At 44.3% G+C, this 16,053-nt stretch overlaps 1 protein-coding gene across 2 annotated transcripts in view; it reads right to left on the reverse strand.

Annotated features, from left to right (window-relative positions):
* The window catches only part of RDX (radixin), a 76,978-nt gene extending 69,315 nt beyond the window's left edge, over positions 1–7,663 (reverse strand). Inside the window, exon 1 of one of the 2 annotated variants that reach the window (XM_040976908.1) lies at positions 7,487–7,660. The gene's annotated coding sequence lies outside the window, so the exon portion shown is untranslated. Of the gene's footprint in view, positions 1–7,486 lie in introns of both variants that reach the window. The other variant, XM_040976909.1, reaches the window with a different exon arrangement.
* Positions 7,664–16,053: the final 8,390 nt, after the last annotated feature.

Here is a 16,053-nt window from a genome sequence, read left to right on the forward strand (position 1 = left end):
TTCTTTTCAAAACAGAACAAAGTCAGTATTTCTTAAATATCTTTAAAATTAGACAATGTTCTTTCACACAGTCAATAAGCCGTAAGGGAGTTCTATTCCTATAAAAACCATTTAAACTTCTAATTTTCTAGACAGTCAAATCCTACTTTTGAGAATACAGAATAATACCTGGCTCACAGTTCAGCCTTAATTGCTTGCTTATTTTTTTTTTTTTGGTGAATTAGGCTTATGTGCAATAATTATTTAATTTGTATGTTGTTCCCTTTTTTATTGTTGTAAAATGATGGTAATAACCAACAATGAAGAGACAGCCAACATGAACTTGAGAAAAGCTTTCCATTCCCCTGCCTGCCATACACACACACACACACACCAGGGAAAATTGAAACATTTATCTTTCCTATCACAACTCCCCAATCTTCTCCATTCTAATCAGAGGTCCACATGGCTCTGCAACTCCCTCATCTCTGTAATAAATAGTAACATAAAATTTAAAAATTTTACAGTATTTTCACAACTGCATTTCCAAGTTCAACTTCAGGTTCTTCTACCCAAAACTTGTTATTAATCATTTAACAATTACATGAAATTTTAAAAAGATAACCTGACGTATGTAACAACCATAATGTTATTACACATTAGTAAGCTTTCTTTTATATAGACATATACATGCATATATATACTTTTCTCATTAAACTCAGTTTGTATTTTTTCTAAGTCTAGAACCTATATACAGCTTACATGTCAAGAGTCCTTAAAAACGCTAACAAAGTTTAATATACCCCAGAATGCAATAGATTCTGGGCCCAGCACAATGGCTGAGTGGCTAAATCCTTGCCTTAAGGGTCTGATATGGGTGCGGCTTCCCACCCAGTTTCCTGCTTGTGGCCTGGGAAAGCAGTAGAAGATGGTCCAAAGCCTGTGACCCTGCACCAGTGTGAGGGACCCAGAAGAAGCTCCTGGCTCCTGGCTCTGCTCAACTCTGGCCATTGTGGCCACTTGGGGAGTGAACCAGTAGACTAAAGATCTTTCTCCTTCTCTCTGGAAATCTGCCTTTCCAATAAAACAAATCTTTTTTAAAAAGTCAAAGAACCACAGCTTTTTCCTTCATCTACCCCACATGGGGATACATTGAAGATCATGGCTCCTGGCTTCAGCCTAGCCCAGCTCTGACCACTGCAGCCCCATCTAGGGATGAAGATATCTCCATCTCTTTCAAGTAAATAAATTTTAAGTATATGTATATATATAAATATATATGCATATACACACACATTCAGTTAATTTACAGAAAGAAGAGACACGTAAACGATTGATAAACACACAGTTGTATTTAATTCCTGCGTATACATACGCCCTGCAACAGTCCTTGTAGCTCTTGACGATAAACATGGTACATCCTGCCCTGGTGACCTGCTTAGTATTTTACTCTTCTTTCCACACTGTGGCAACTGTCAGAATGTATGACTGACGTTTTCAAATTCTTTCTATAAAGGGCTAGGTCAGTGAACATTTTAGGCTTCGGCAGTCCATACTGGAGTTATGACAACTTGACTATTCTAACACAAAAACAGCCACAGGTGATATACAGAAGCAAATTAGCTATTATGTTTTCAAATAAAACTTTATTTACCAAAACTGGCAGGATGGATTTAGCCCACAATTATTAACAAATACAACTGGACTCCTGCTCTAATTGGCTAATCCTCCACCTTCAAGTGCCAGTATCCCATATGGGCACTGCTTCCTGTCCTGGCTGCTCTACTTCTCATCCAGCTCCCAGCAAGTGGCCTGGGAAAGCAGCAGGGAATGGCCCAAAACCTTGGAATCCTGCACCTACGTGGGAGATTTGGAATAGGCTTCTGACTTCAGGGCAGCTAAGCTCCAATGAAGCAACACTTGGAGAGTGAACCAGTGGATGGAAGATCTTTCTCTGTCTCTGCTTTCTATAAATGTGCCTTCTAAATAAAGAAATCTTTAAAAAAGAATTTTAGCAGGTACCAATATTTTTTCACCTCATAATTTAACTAAAATTGTAACAAAGATGACATAAATGCACATTTTTAAAGATTTATTTATTTTCATGGGAAAGGCAGATTTTACAAAGAGAGAAGGAAGGACAGAGAGATGCCTTCCATCTGCTGGTTCACTCCCCAAATGGCCACAACAGCTGGAGGTGAGCCGACCCAAAGCCAGGAGCTTCTTCCAGGTCTCTCACAACACTGCAGCACCTTTGGACCAACCTCCACTCTTTTCCCAGGCCACAGCATGGAGCAGGATGGAAGTGGAGCAGCTGGGACACAAACTAACAGCAATAATGGGACAGCTGGCGCTTAGAAGTGGAGGACTAGACAGGTGAGCTATTTTATCAGCCCCCAAACTCAAAAAATTTATAAAAACTGTGTATGCCTACATGTAACAGATCAATCTTGCATCTGATCTTGGGTGGAGGCCAGAATCAACAAGACCTTGATATATCTATTTTCACTTGAAAGCCAAACTTTCTTGAGTGAGAAGAGAGAAGTCTTCCATCTGCTGGTGAAAATTTTTGATACCTGCTAAAATTTTTAAAGAAAGATTTATTTATTTTTAAGCTGGCACAAGAGGAAGGCAGTTTTAGCATGAAGCTAATGGGGAAGATCACAGGACAGAGGCATACAGAGAGCAGTGTCTGATGCCATACCTGAACTATTCTTGGGCCCTCGGACTTCATTAGAGAAGACATTAAATCTTTTTACTGTGTAACTGAGTTTGAGAATTATCTGCTATTTGCAACCAAACCACCTTAAATAATGTAAGGACCCAAAACTGGAGATGCTCATTTCAAATTTACCTACAGCCATTTCAGCTTAACAAACTTCATAAATTCAAAAGGCACTTTTAAAGCCCTGAAGTCTGTAGAAATTGCCTATAACTCAGGAAAACATTTTTATCAATTACTGATACGGAAGTTCATAATACTGATATGGAAGTTCATAATTTTTTAAGTTCCATAAGCTTAGCAGAACAATAAATAACATGGCACCTCATTAATACTATCTAAAATATTCTTTCAGCAGAATGGTTTCTCTGAATTAGAGGCTAGCAAACTTCCTATAAAGAGTCAAAGAATAAATATTAATGTTACAATATTTCTATGTTAAAACACCTGTATTGTGGCACAGCCAGTTAGGCCACTGTTTAGGATGTTCACTCCCCATACCAGAGCACGGCTTGAGTCAGAGTTCCTCCACTGCTGACTCAGGTTCCAGCCAGTGCATCTGGGAAGGCAGGGTTAACAGCCAAAGTACCGGGTCCCAGCCTCCAGGCTACTTCCTAGCCCAGACCTTACTGCTGTCCACATTTGGGGTATGAAACAGCAAATGAAAAAAAAATCTTTTTCCCTCTGACACTGCCTTTCAAATAAAAATAAATTTTACAAAAAAAATTTTTTTTAATTTATTTGGTGCCAGAGAAATTGTTCAACAGGCTAATCTACCTGCGAGTACCAGCATCTTATATGGATGCCAGCTTGTGTCCCAGCTGCTCTGCTTTCCCATCCAGCTCCCTGTTTGTGGCCTGGGGAAGAGAGGAGACCTTGGGACCCTGCACCCACACTGAAGACCTAGAAGAGACTCCTGGCTTTGATTCAGCTCAAAGAAGAGACTCCTGGCTTTGATTCAGCTCAACTCTGACCATTAGACATTTGAGGAGTGAGCCAGCGGATGAAGGATATCTCCATCTATCCCTCTCTATGTAAATAAGCCTTTCCAAAATAAATTAATTTTTTAAAAATTTAGTTATGGTTTTGTAAACCACATAGACTGCCATTATATGTAAATACACGGGAATGTGTGAGTAAGCTTTCTGATAAACCATCAGCTAAAAACAGACAGGCAGGCTGGACTTGGCCTACCAGCCAACACAGTACTGACCCCTGCTCTAATGGCCAACAGTAAAGAACTCATCTTTCTTACATCAAGGATTCCAAAATTGCCCCTTATTTCAAATACATAAACTGCACAGAAAAGTCACCAGCATTTTCTTATCACTAGATCACTTAGTGGAAAAAGTCTAATTACACATAAATTATAATTTAAAATTCATAATTTAGAACTAAAGTGGCTAAAAGGCCACTTATATTGCAACAGAAAAATATACTTCCATACAAAATGTATCCATCTATTAAGTAAAAGTATCTTAAATTAGTGAATTTGCAAGAATTTTTATACATAATCACTATCCAGGAAGTCCTATACAATCCCTAACCTGTATGAACAACACTAAAGTCCACAGTTAAATGGAACAAACGGGAGAGTAAAATCATATGAAAAATCCTGATAAAAGATATACATATCTGAATATTACCATATGGACATGTCATATTACCCCAATCATCATTTTTTGAAAGAACACCATTTATCACTGTTGTTTATATACTACACACTCTACAAAGAAAATGAAAAGTCAACTTCATACGGTGATCATGGTTCAGACAGCATTTCCTTAGGAGCATCCTGGCTGCTCCATTTCAAATCCAGCTCCCTGATAATATGTCTGGGAAAGGAGCAGAGGATGGCCCAAGTACTTGGGACTCTGCACTCTCATGGGAGACCCAGAAAAAGCACCTTGCTCCTGGGTTCAGTCTGGCCCAGCCCTGACCACTGCAGACCAGTCAGGAAGTGAACCAGCTGACTGATGGAACTCTGTTCCTTTCTGTTTTTCAAACAAAATTAAAATCTTCTAAAAAGGGAAAAAAGAAAATCTGTATGTATACATACACAATTTTGAGAATTAGTAAATTCCACTGTGTGACTTCTTTCAAATGATGAAAATGTGAGAAATGTGATCTGTTCCCTGTTTAATACAAGCAATAAATATCCATTCAATGTTTGTTACAATTTAACTTCATTTTAGCAAACTGAATTTTAAAAAATCACAAGGAATACAAAGTTTCTGTTCACCCTTGCTTAAATGTTATCTTCTACACAGACTGAACTGCTAACAGCAATCACCTATGATTAACAAGGCTGGGGAAAGAAAGGGCTGGAGGATTCTAGGGAAAGAGGACTTTTCTCTTCATGACCTCCTGGACTTTTTTACTTTATTACTTCCATAGTTTGAAAATACATTCTCAAGTACATATTCACAGTGAATATGAAGAAATACATCAGAACTTAAGTGACAAGGAAAGGTAGGGTTTCTTTAAAACAGGCTGGAACCTAGAGGACACCTCCCCTCCCAAAGCTGCTCCCACCAACAGCCTTTGGCCAATCAGTAAGACCAGCCACGAGATTCGAAGTAACTTAGGGGAGTCCACAGCCAGCCCAGCCTGGCTGCATTCTGCACTGCAGGGGGCCTGTGAGGCAGAGCTTCCCAGCTCTGGTAGCCTGGAGTGCCAAGCCAGCCAGGAAGCAGGTACCTGCTGGACTTCACGGCAGTGCGCCCCACGCACACATGCTCCCCCAGCACAATGCAGTCTTCACAACCTTAACAGAACCTTTTTCTCCATATAGAAAATACGTGCTAAGATTTGCCCCCATTTTTAAATAGCATAGGTCAAAAGGCATTACATTAAAAATAACACCATCAGACTATTACATCAAGCACTGCAAACTAACACATTAGCTCACATGTAGTAAATATTGAAATGTTGGGAAGTAAAAGTAGAATAAAAACATAAAGAGATGTTCATTTCAACAGCCTACCAAAAATAAAAATGCACAACAAAATCCAACCCTGCTTTTAGAGTGACACAACACACACACTTGTTCCCTATCTCCAAGAGACTGTTAGCAAGAGGAAGACAAACCAATGGGCTCTCAATTTTTTTTTTATCATTGCAAGAGAATCAGTCTAATTAACAGTTAAGTAGCCACAGCTTCCAAGGGAACAGACTCAATTTATTTCCCCTACAGCAAAGTTAATCAAGCCTATCCTACAAAATATTTCTGAGACTCTGCTGCATGTTCCTCCATGTGCAGAAACACAGCGACGAAGAACACACCACACACGAGCCACAAGGGGGAGAATCAGACGATACTTAAACGCCATACTCAAATGCTGCCTCACGCAGGTAAAGCCAAAAAGCCCGCTGTATGGAGAGTCAGTTCTTATGAATGTAGTTTGAAGGGAAAAAAGTCGCTTAAGCAAAGAAATAAAAGTGCACTTTTTCCAACACACCGTTAGCCTGAAAAGGACTGTTACGCATTTTGGAGTAAATTGGTGTAAGCGGTTGAAAGGTAAAGCACACGGAGAAAAGCAAAAGAAATCCCAAAGTTAAAACAACTGATCCCAAATAGCACCATCTTCAGATCCAATCATGCAGTTTGGGCAAACAGATTAAGCCATTATTTATCTAGCCAAATGAACAGGGCAATTGTTCCTTCTTAACGCCGTCCATCATAAAACAATGTTTGGTGTTCTAAAAAAAAAAAATGTATGCTCCATCAACAATAGATGGTCACGTTCCTGTCAAAGTGCTCCTTTATCAAACAAGCCCTAATCTCTCGGACTTCTACACGCTCGTCTCCGTGCCACAACGTCGAGCTAGTAACATTCCTTCCCAAACATCTACGGTGTTCTACAACGCATTCATGACCAAGCTGCGTTTTAACACGTTTTCAATCTCATTAAGGAAGGGGGAGGGGAGGAACCCACTGGAAGTATTTAATCTACACAGGAATTGGTGCGCGCTGCTGAGTCTGAAAGAATAATGTACTGGTCCCTTTCAAAGTTCGACCGGGAACTGCGTCTGGAGCCCTCCGAAGGAGAAGGGGGGAATTTAACTTGTCTGGTGGGGTCTGACCGAGCAGACGCGGCGTTGCCCGGAGCGGGAGAAAAGTTGAGGGCGGCGGGGGACCAGGGCGGCAGCAGCAGGTAGCGCGCCGCGGGGCGGACGGGCCTCCCGGGTGCGGGCGGCGGGAGCGGCCGGCGCCCCAAACCCCGTACTGCAACACCCCTCCGCCGCTGGGGCGCAACGCACGCTCTCTAGTAATTCAACACCCTTACTTTCAGACGGAAGGCCGAAGTTCTAAATAAACGCCCCCTTCCCTTCCCTGCAAAAACACAAATTCTGCCCACGCTTCCAACTCCCCTCGGGGCCCGGGCCAGCCGGAACCGGGGCCCAGGTCCAGGCGGCGGGAACAGACCGACGAGGCCCGACGCCGAAGGTTCACTACTCCAAACCCCGCCGGGAGCCAGAAACGCCGCGAATGCGGCTCGACTTTGGCCCGGTGCGGGCACGTTCGGGCAGCGACCCCACCACCCGTTCGGGGTGGGCCTGGAGGTGCCCACCTGCCCCCGGAGCGGCCTCGGCCGCGCCCCGGCCGTTCACCCACGGCGACACCTCGGCCAGCGGGGCGCGGAGGTGAAGAGCTTGCCCAAGGCCCAGGGCGGCAGCTCGGGCCCCGCAACTTCTCGCCGCCACCTCAGCGTCTCCGGCCGAGCCCAGCGGCGGGGGAGTGGGGGAAGGGGGAGAGCGAGCGAGCGAGCACCGGCGCCTTACCCTCCGAGAGGCAGCGGCTCCCGGCCGCCCGGCGTGCGGAGTGGGCACTGCGCGGCGGCACCCGGCGGCGCGGCTACGACTGAGAAGCGGAGACAGCGGTGCGAGCGCTGGGCCGCGGAAGACGAAGAGGAGGCGCCGCCGCCGCCGCCGCCGCTGCCACCAGCACCACCAACACCACCGCAGACAGCTCCGCAATATGGCCGCCCGGCGCCTCCTCGGGGGAAGGCGGGGCCGGCCCGCGCCCCCCGCCTCCCCCTGCCGGCCGCCCGGCCCCGCGCCGCGGCCTGAGCGCCAACGCCGCCGAGCCTCCTCACGGCCGCCCCGCCCCGCCCCGCCCCAGCCGGCCCGCAGGCTCCGGGCCAGCAGCCTCGCTCCGGGCTCGGGCTCCGGGTTCGGGCGTCGGGGGGTCGCGGTCCTCCCCCCACCGGGGAGTGAGGTGGGACGGAGACACCCGAGCGGCCAGGCTGTGTGGGCCTGGGAACCCCGAGAGAAGGCGGCGAGCCCCTTCCCGGGAGGGCCGGGCTCGGGCCAAGCCTTGCGGCTGAGGGGGAACGGAGTGCCCAGCCCGGGGAGCACGGAGCGCGCCCGCCGCCTCCCCCGCGCGTGGAAACTTGAAACTCCCGCTGGTGCCAGCCGACTCGCTGAGGGCGGTCCCGCCGCCTCCAGGAGTTCCCTCGGCCGTCAGCCTCGAAGGTCCTGGACCGGGACAAGGAGATCGGGCCTACCCGCGATGCAGAACGGTTAAAATTTGTATTGCTGGGTTTTTAACCAACCGGGGGGGGGGGGGAACTAGCTTTTTCAGGGACGGTTTTTTTAAACCCCACCCACCCAAACCACCGTGGCTATAGCGCCAATCGCAAGTACAGTTTTTAATCCAAACAACAAGGATGTGTGATGGTTTTGCTGTTATGGATGACATTCTTGCGCTGTTGGAAGGAGGGCAGGCAACTCTAAATTATTCCGGATTGGGAGAGTCGTGCGATCACAGTGTGTCCCCTTATTCCCCACCGCCTCTTCAGTTGCTGTCTGGGATTAGATTAACTACGGGGTCGTGGATCAGTGGATCACCTACTCCCCGCTGCCTCCTCTCAGCGTGTTTTCTCTTGGGATTCCAAAAGTCAAACTTTGCCTTGAGAGTACCAACAGGCACCCAGGCTCGCCCTGTTTGCGGTGTGTTCTATTTAAGTGTATCTTTTGTGAACAAACTTTAGAATTCCAATAACAAAACTCAAGGACGTACTTAACTGTTTTTCGCCCGAGAGGCTGGCTTCTCCAGGAACCCTCCCTCCAGCTGACTCCTTAAGCTTCCTCTGGAGTGAATTTTCACCCCTTACCCTTTTGAGACCTTGCTGACAATTAAACTCCCCCAGGGACTCGGGGTTAACCTCCAAGATCTTTAAGTAGCAAATTCCTCAAGGATGGGAACCAGGTGTGTGCTTTGTAACCAAACAGGTTTATGTGATGTTTACAGACCACCAAGAGATTACTCTCAGGCTGCAGGCAAGGAAGATTTAGGTAAATACCTAAATAGCTCTCTAATCAAAATTATGTACAGGCACGTTCACTCTTGGAAATGAAGGAGTCACCTGGCAGGTTGGTCACCTGCTAAGCTCCTTTAAAAAGATTTGTTTGTTGGAAACAGAGACCTTCCATCAGCTGATTCAGCCCCAGATGGCCACCATTCGCTAGGGCTTGAACCAGTCCCTGGACAGGATGAGGGCATTGCAGTCTGCGGCTTTAGTGCTGTGCCACGATGCTAGCCCCTGCAATACTTTTAATTTACTGTCTCCTGTCATGATTACAACAATCTAGTATCGGTAGTAAACAAGATTCATTGATTTTTCTTTTTTAAACCAGTGAGCTTCAAAATGGCTGTAGCATAATCAGCATTGCCTGCTACCTCTGACGTCAGCATTCCATAGAGGTGCCAGTTCAAGCCCTGCCTGCTTCACTTCCAATTCAGCATCCTGCTAATGGCCTGGGAAAAGCAGCAGAAGATGGGCCAGATGTTGGGGTCCCTGCCATCCAAATGGAAGACTCAGATAAAGCTCCGGCTCCTGGCTTTGGATTGGCCAAGTAGCCATTTAGGAATGAACCAGCAAATGGAAGATCTCTCTTTCTCCCCCTCCCATCCCCAACTCACTGTATAATTCTAATTAATTAATTAATTTGCTTTTTAGAAAAAGGTTAAATAATGTACTCATTGTGATATGGCCAGGAAGTGGCAGAGCTGTGGCTAACCCAAATGCACTTGATTAGAAAGCTATGACTTAATCCTATGCAATGGCACAGACCAGAAATTATATCTCAGGCAGCTGTGGTATTAATAAATATTTAAGAAAAAAGATAATATTCAAAACTGGTGAGATTAAAAGGGTACACTCATTGTGAATGGGAGTGCAAACTAATAAGCTTTCAAACATGATTTAGAGTTGTGACTCAATCTTTAAGAATGTTCATGACGGGCCTAGCACGATAGTGTAGTGGTTAAGGTCCTCACCTTCCTCGTGCTGGGATCCCATATGGTCACTGGTTCTAATCCCAGCAGCCCTGCTTCCCATCCAGCTCCCTTGTGTCCTGGGAAAGCAGTCGAGGACACCCTGAAGCCTTGGGACCCTGCCCCTGCATGGGAGACCTGGAAGAGCTCCTGGCTCCAGCCACTGCAGCCATTGCAGTCACTTGGGGAGTGAGTCATTGGACAGAAGATCTTCCTGTCTGTCTCTCCTCCTCTCTGGACGTCTGCATTTCCAATAAAAATAAATAAATCTTTAAAAAAAAATGTTCATGAGGCCTGTGTAGTAGCATAACAGGTGAAGTCCCTGCCTGTGGTCCTAACATCTCACTTGGTTCCACTTCTGATTCAGCTGTCTGTCAATGGCCTGGGAAAGCAGCAGTGGATGGTCCAAAGTGGTTGAGTTCCTGCATCTACATTGGAGACCCGAAAGAAGCTCCTTGTTCTTTTGGCTCTCAACCAGCCCTGCTCTGACTGTTGACACCATTTGGGGAGTGAACCAACAGATATAAGGTATTCCTCTCTAACTCTGCCTTTCAAATAAATAATCCTTTTTTAAAATGTTCATAAGTCTTAGAATCTGTAATCCTTGGCCTGGCACGGTGGCCTAGGGGCTAAAGTCCTTGCCTTGAACATGTCAGGAACCCATATGAATGCTGGTTCTAATTCCAGCAGCTCCACTTCCCATCCAGCTCCCTGCTTGTGACCTGGGAAAGCAGTCAAGGACAGCCCAAAGCCTTGGGACCCTGCACTCACGTGGGAGACCTGGAGGAAGTTCCTGGCTCCTGGCTTTGAATTGGTGCAGCACCAGCCATTGCACTCTATCTTGGGGAGTGAATCATCAGGTGAAAGAACTTCCTCTCTGACTCTCCTCCTCTCTGTATATCAGACTTAGCAATAAAAATAAATAAATCTTTTTAACAAATCTGTAATCCTAAATCTGTAATTCCTTCTGAAACAGATGCTCTGAAATACAATGAATGTGTATTCATAAACTAAGCATCACAGTATTATTTATGAATGCAAAATTGAGGTATCTATAAGGTAAACATCTACAAATCAGCCATATGTACTCAATAACATTTTTTATAACAAATGTTTACATAGTTTATAGAGCAATGTGGCAAGATTTTACAACATTAGGTGGGGGAAAATATGAAACTGTCTGTAGTATGATTACAAATAGTTTTTGTTGTTTTGTTTTAATATGAAGGGTTACAAAAGAAGACTTGGTAACTGCAGTTGTCTTTAGGTGATTTTTTTTTTCCTAAGACTTACTTATTTTTATTGGAAAGGCATATAAAATGTGGTCACAAAATGGAGTCACTTTGGTTCAGGCCTGCAGAAGTTTGCTAACTTGCTCTTTTTGCTCCTGTACAAAATGCTTTGCCATTGTCCTGCTTTTTGAGCCAGATCACAAGGAGTAACATACACTGCTAGCAACCCTCTGTTCCAGGAATCAGTATTGCAGGATTTATTTTCCCGTTATTCCCATGACTGTCTCCTGTGGCGACTCCAGCCCACCCATTGTCCCCATGGCGGCTTCCTGAGGTTGCTATAGCCCACCTATTGTCCACTCATTGTTCCCGTGGCAGCCTCCTGTTGCTGCCCAACTCACCTGGTTCCCATAACTGTATAACTCTTTCCACAAAAACCCATCTAACCTTCACCTCAAGGTCTGAAGGAAAGGAGAGCTGACTGCAGCCAGCTGGTCTGTTTACCTGCCTCCTCAATAAGCTTTGCTGTTTAGCAGAGTTGTCTGGCCTGCACTTCTTGGGGAGAGGCTCAGGTTGGATGCAAAAGGAAGAGAGGAGAACAGAAAGATTCTTTTTTTTTTTTCTTTTAGTGAGAAAGATCTTATATCCACTTGTTCATTCCCCAAATGGCCACAACAGCTGGAGTTAAAAACCAATCTGTAGCCAGGATCTGGGAGCTTCCACCAGGTCTCCTACACAGGAGTAAGCTGCCAAGGCTTTGGACCATTATCTGCTGCTTTCCCAGATCATAAGCATGGGAAGTGGAGCATCTGGGAAACAAACTAACACCCATATGGGATGTTGGTGCTTGGAGGTGAAGACTAGCTAGGTGAACCACCACACCCTTCCCTCAGGTAATATTACTGTAGCTATTTTTTTTCTTTGTCCCAGTCTTCATTCTTTCAACAATATTAGTTTTATAATATTATAAACAAATTAATAGAGTTTTCTTTTTTTCCTTTTTTTATTATTATATTTTTTATAATCTTTACAAAGTTAATTAGGGTAAAAAGGTTCAAGGGCAATAGGAAAGTGGGGAAGACTATTTTTTCCATATTGTTTCCTTAAAGGGGGGTATTAAGAGAGAAGGCCCACCCAATTTCCCACCCTCCTTAGGTCCCGGATGTAGGGTATACTCTGAGGTTCTTGCTCAAGTGGTTTTGATAGTTCAACCGTTATGAATCGCTGCCAATCTTGCCACTCCAAGTACTATGAGGTCTTTGAAGAATCCACTGGTTGACATAGTCCATCATACAGTCTCCGTTTGCTCCGTATTTTGCTGCCAACATATAGCTGAGATGGATGATTGACCTGTTCTGTCTTTTCTCTTTTCTTGGTTAGGGTTCTGAGTCCAGCATTACAATTGGGGAGATCTCCAAAGAAACTTTGTCTGAGGTGTTCTCAGACAAGATTTTTGCTTGTACTAGCAAGTACAGGGCCCGGCACAGTCCATTGCCCCGATCAGCTGGTAGTTGCGATCGTTGGGTTAGTTCTGATTTCAGCCCCGACTTCCACTGGAACCAATGGGTGTTGCAGTCCAGCCTGGTTCTGCCCAACACATACTCAGCCCTCGCATAAACAAGTGGGAGCTGCAGCCTAGTTTGAACAATCCACGATAACTCCCACCAGGCTCGCCCCCTACCCTGTTTTGCCAGTATGTGTAGCAGTAGTCCAGTCTGTCCCACACCCCATTCCACCCCAGTCCTGTCCTGATTTTCGTGCCCTCCCGTGGAAGTGGTAACCCAAGAGGGTTTTATAGTATTATAAACAAAGTAATAGAGTTTTCTTACAATATGGATCACTAATTACATTAAAGTAGTATAACCATTCTTAGAATTTTTGGTGAACTTTTGTTGGCATGAGTGAGGTTTATCATTGACTGCAAAAGTAATCAACACACATACACCACGTTATTGTTCTATTTTATTCCTTCCAGCATGTATGCACACTTACTGGAAATTAATACTAGAGATTTAATTGTAATGGGCACAGAGATTGATGGCTAGCACCCGCTTGACAGGTTGACAGTGGACAGCAGCAGAAACTGAGAGTTCCCACACGGGCCTTTTCTACCTCCTCTCATGGCATTCAAGTTAATAGAAGGCATGAAACCAACTTCAGAGGCCCCTCTTGCCTTCCGCACCATTCAGGACAGTTGACAGCGCAAAAATGGCTCTAGCAAACTCACGCAAGAATCAGGTCTGGAATCATCTCAGATGAAGTTTCTTTGGAGATCCCTCCAACTGAACTGCTGATCTTAGAATCCCAATCATGAAGAGACTGTCAGCCAGTGGACTCTGAATAGGTTTCATTGCGTTTGTAACTGCGAGATTGGCAGCAATCCAGAACTGATGAACTAGCAAAACTGTTTGAGCAGGACCCTCGGAGCGCACCTCCCACTGGGGATCTGGGATGGGTGGGAGGTTGGGTGGGGCTTTTCCCTTTGTAACTCCCCTAACCCCAGATACAGGGAAAAATGATAATATTGGTGTGGAAACAATGGTATTACCTACTTTCACCCTGTAGCCCTTGACGCTTTGTACCCTAATCAACTAAGTAAGATTATTAAACAATAATTTTAAAAAATGACTCTGGAGGTTCCACACACCTGGCCCCTCCTGCCTCCTATTTACTAGGTTAAGTTAATTAACTACAGGAAAACTTTGGGCTTTGGTAACTCCCTTCCTGCCCCCTGAACCTGGAAACTTTGTACTGTGTGGCTTTCAATCTGATTTGTTTGTACTGTGTGGCTTTCAATCTACTTGGAGGATGAGAGATTAAAAACCCCTGACTTTGGTGGCTCAGTGTAGTGGCTCCTGGATTGTAGCAGGAGCTGTTGTCACCAAGCTTGGGCAAGAAAAACTTCTCCTAACAGTCTACATTTAGGTCCGGTGTGATCTCTCTCGCATTCTGTGAGATAATTATAAACTTTCTTTCCTGGGCCTGGCGCAATAGCCTAGTGGCTGAAGTCCTCACCTTGAACACATCGAGATCCCATATGGCTGCCGGTTCTAATCCTAGAAGCCCCACTTTCCTTCCAGCTCACTGCTTGTGGCCTGGGAAAGCAATTGAGGACAGCCCAAAGCTGCACCCAAATGGGAGATCTGGAGAAGGATTTTGGCTCTTGGCTTTGAATCAAGTTTGGCCATTGCAGCCACTTGGGAAGTGAATCAGGGGATGGAAGATCAACCTGTCTCTGCTTCTTTCTGTATACCTGAGTTTCCAATAAAAATAAATAAATCTTTAAAAAATTTTTTTCTTTCTCATTTTTATTCCAAAGCTGAGGTTCCCAGGGGTGAACATACATATTTGCTAAAACTACTTAAAAAAAAAACTTATTAATCAGAAGTGTTTTCTATAGCCCATAACATACTTTAAAAAGAAACAAGATAATCTAACACCACAATTTTTCTCTTCTTCACTGTGATAAATTGGTTCTGAATTCTGAAATTCCAATGTTCCTTACAAGACTTTTGTTAACACTTTTGAAAGTACTTGAAAAGAAGACAGTACTGTGACCTACTGGGTTATGCCCCCAACTATTTTGACATCGGTTCTACTCCTGGCTGCTGTTCTTCCAATCTAGCTCCATGCTAATGTACCTGGGAAAGCTGTAGAGGACATCCCAAATCCCTGGGCCCCACTCACCACTGTTGTGGCATGAGAGACTCAGAGGAAGCATCTGGTTGTTGTGGCCAACTGGGAAGTGAACCAGGGGCTGGGAGATCTCTGTCTCTCCCTCTCTGTAACTCTAACTTTCAAATAAATAAATCTTCTAAGAAGTTTTTAAGAAAATTCATTTTTGCAAAACAATGATTTTTAAATGGAAAACTTTTGATTTAGAACCTTGAGTTTCAGGTCTCTTGCTAATTTGAATAAGGCTTGGGTCCTGCCCTCTGACTCAATCATGAGAAAAGTAGACAAACAAAGCTGTACAATGACAGCTGCAGTTAACAAAAATCCTACTGTCAAGGGACACTACTAACTCTATTGAGCAAGACGAGGGGTGGGACAGGTGTAGGAGGAGCCAATGAAAAGACAAACAGAAGTTCATTACAGACAATTAGGAGACTGACAACCAGCTTTACAGATTGAGTAAGAAGTCAGATGATGGTTGGCTATAAAAATATTTATAACCAAAGGTTTCAGACAGGCAAGTTGAGTTCTCAATCTTTGAATGAACAGTAATCCATCCTTAAGAGACTTTAAGAGGAGGAATAATAGGACTTTTTTAAAGTAGGAAACTGGCAGCCAAGTGAATTATTTGCATCTGTGGTCGTGAGAGTAGATGATGACACCAACTGGGATGCTTCAGTTTGCTTCTAAGTTCTCTCTATGAGAGAATGAGGTTGTGAAATTGTGATGGCGAAGAGAAAATAGAATCTGTTAAAAGATTTGGAGATCGGCTTTTAGTAGGGGAAAAAGAAGATGTGAAAATGATTTCAGGATTTCCTTTGATTACCATTAAGGTAATTGAGAAGTATACGAAAAAAAAAAAGAAGAAGAAGAAAAGTCTGAGTAGGCAAATGTTGTCTGTGAACAGTATAGAGCAAATGTGTACTCAGTAATTGGAACTATATGAACTATAAGAATCACATCAAGTGAGACAGTCAAATGCTTGTTAAATAAATGAGCATAGATCCCATGCTGAAGCAACACTTTCATTTCCAACTCTTTGGAAAATATAATTTTGTTCAAGACAGGATTTTCTAATAGCATTGGATATTAAAACATTGTATTTGAAAATTTTTTTCATCAGAATGTATTCATTTTTTTTTAAATCCAAAAAATGACATACA

The sequence above is a fragment of the Ochotona curzoniae genome, unplaced genomic scaffold (assembly GCF_017591425.1).
Source record: "Ochotona curzoniae isolate NIBS_2020 unplaced genomic scaffold, NIBS_Ocur_1.0 contig_2723, whole genome shotgun sequence".
NCBI lineage: Eukaryota > Metazoa > Chordata > Mammalia > Lagomorpha > Ochotonidae > Ochotona > Ochotona curzoniae.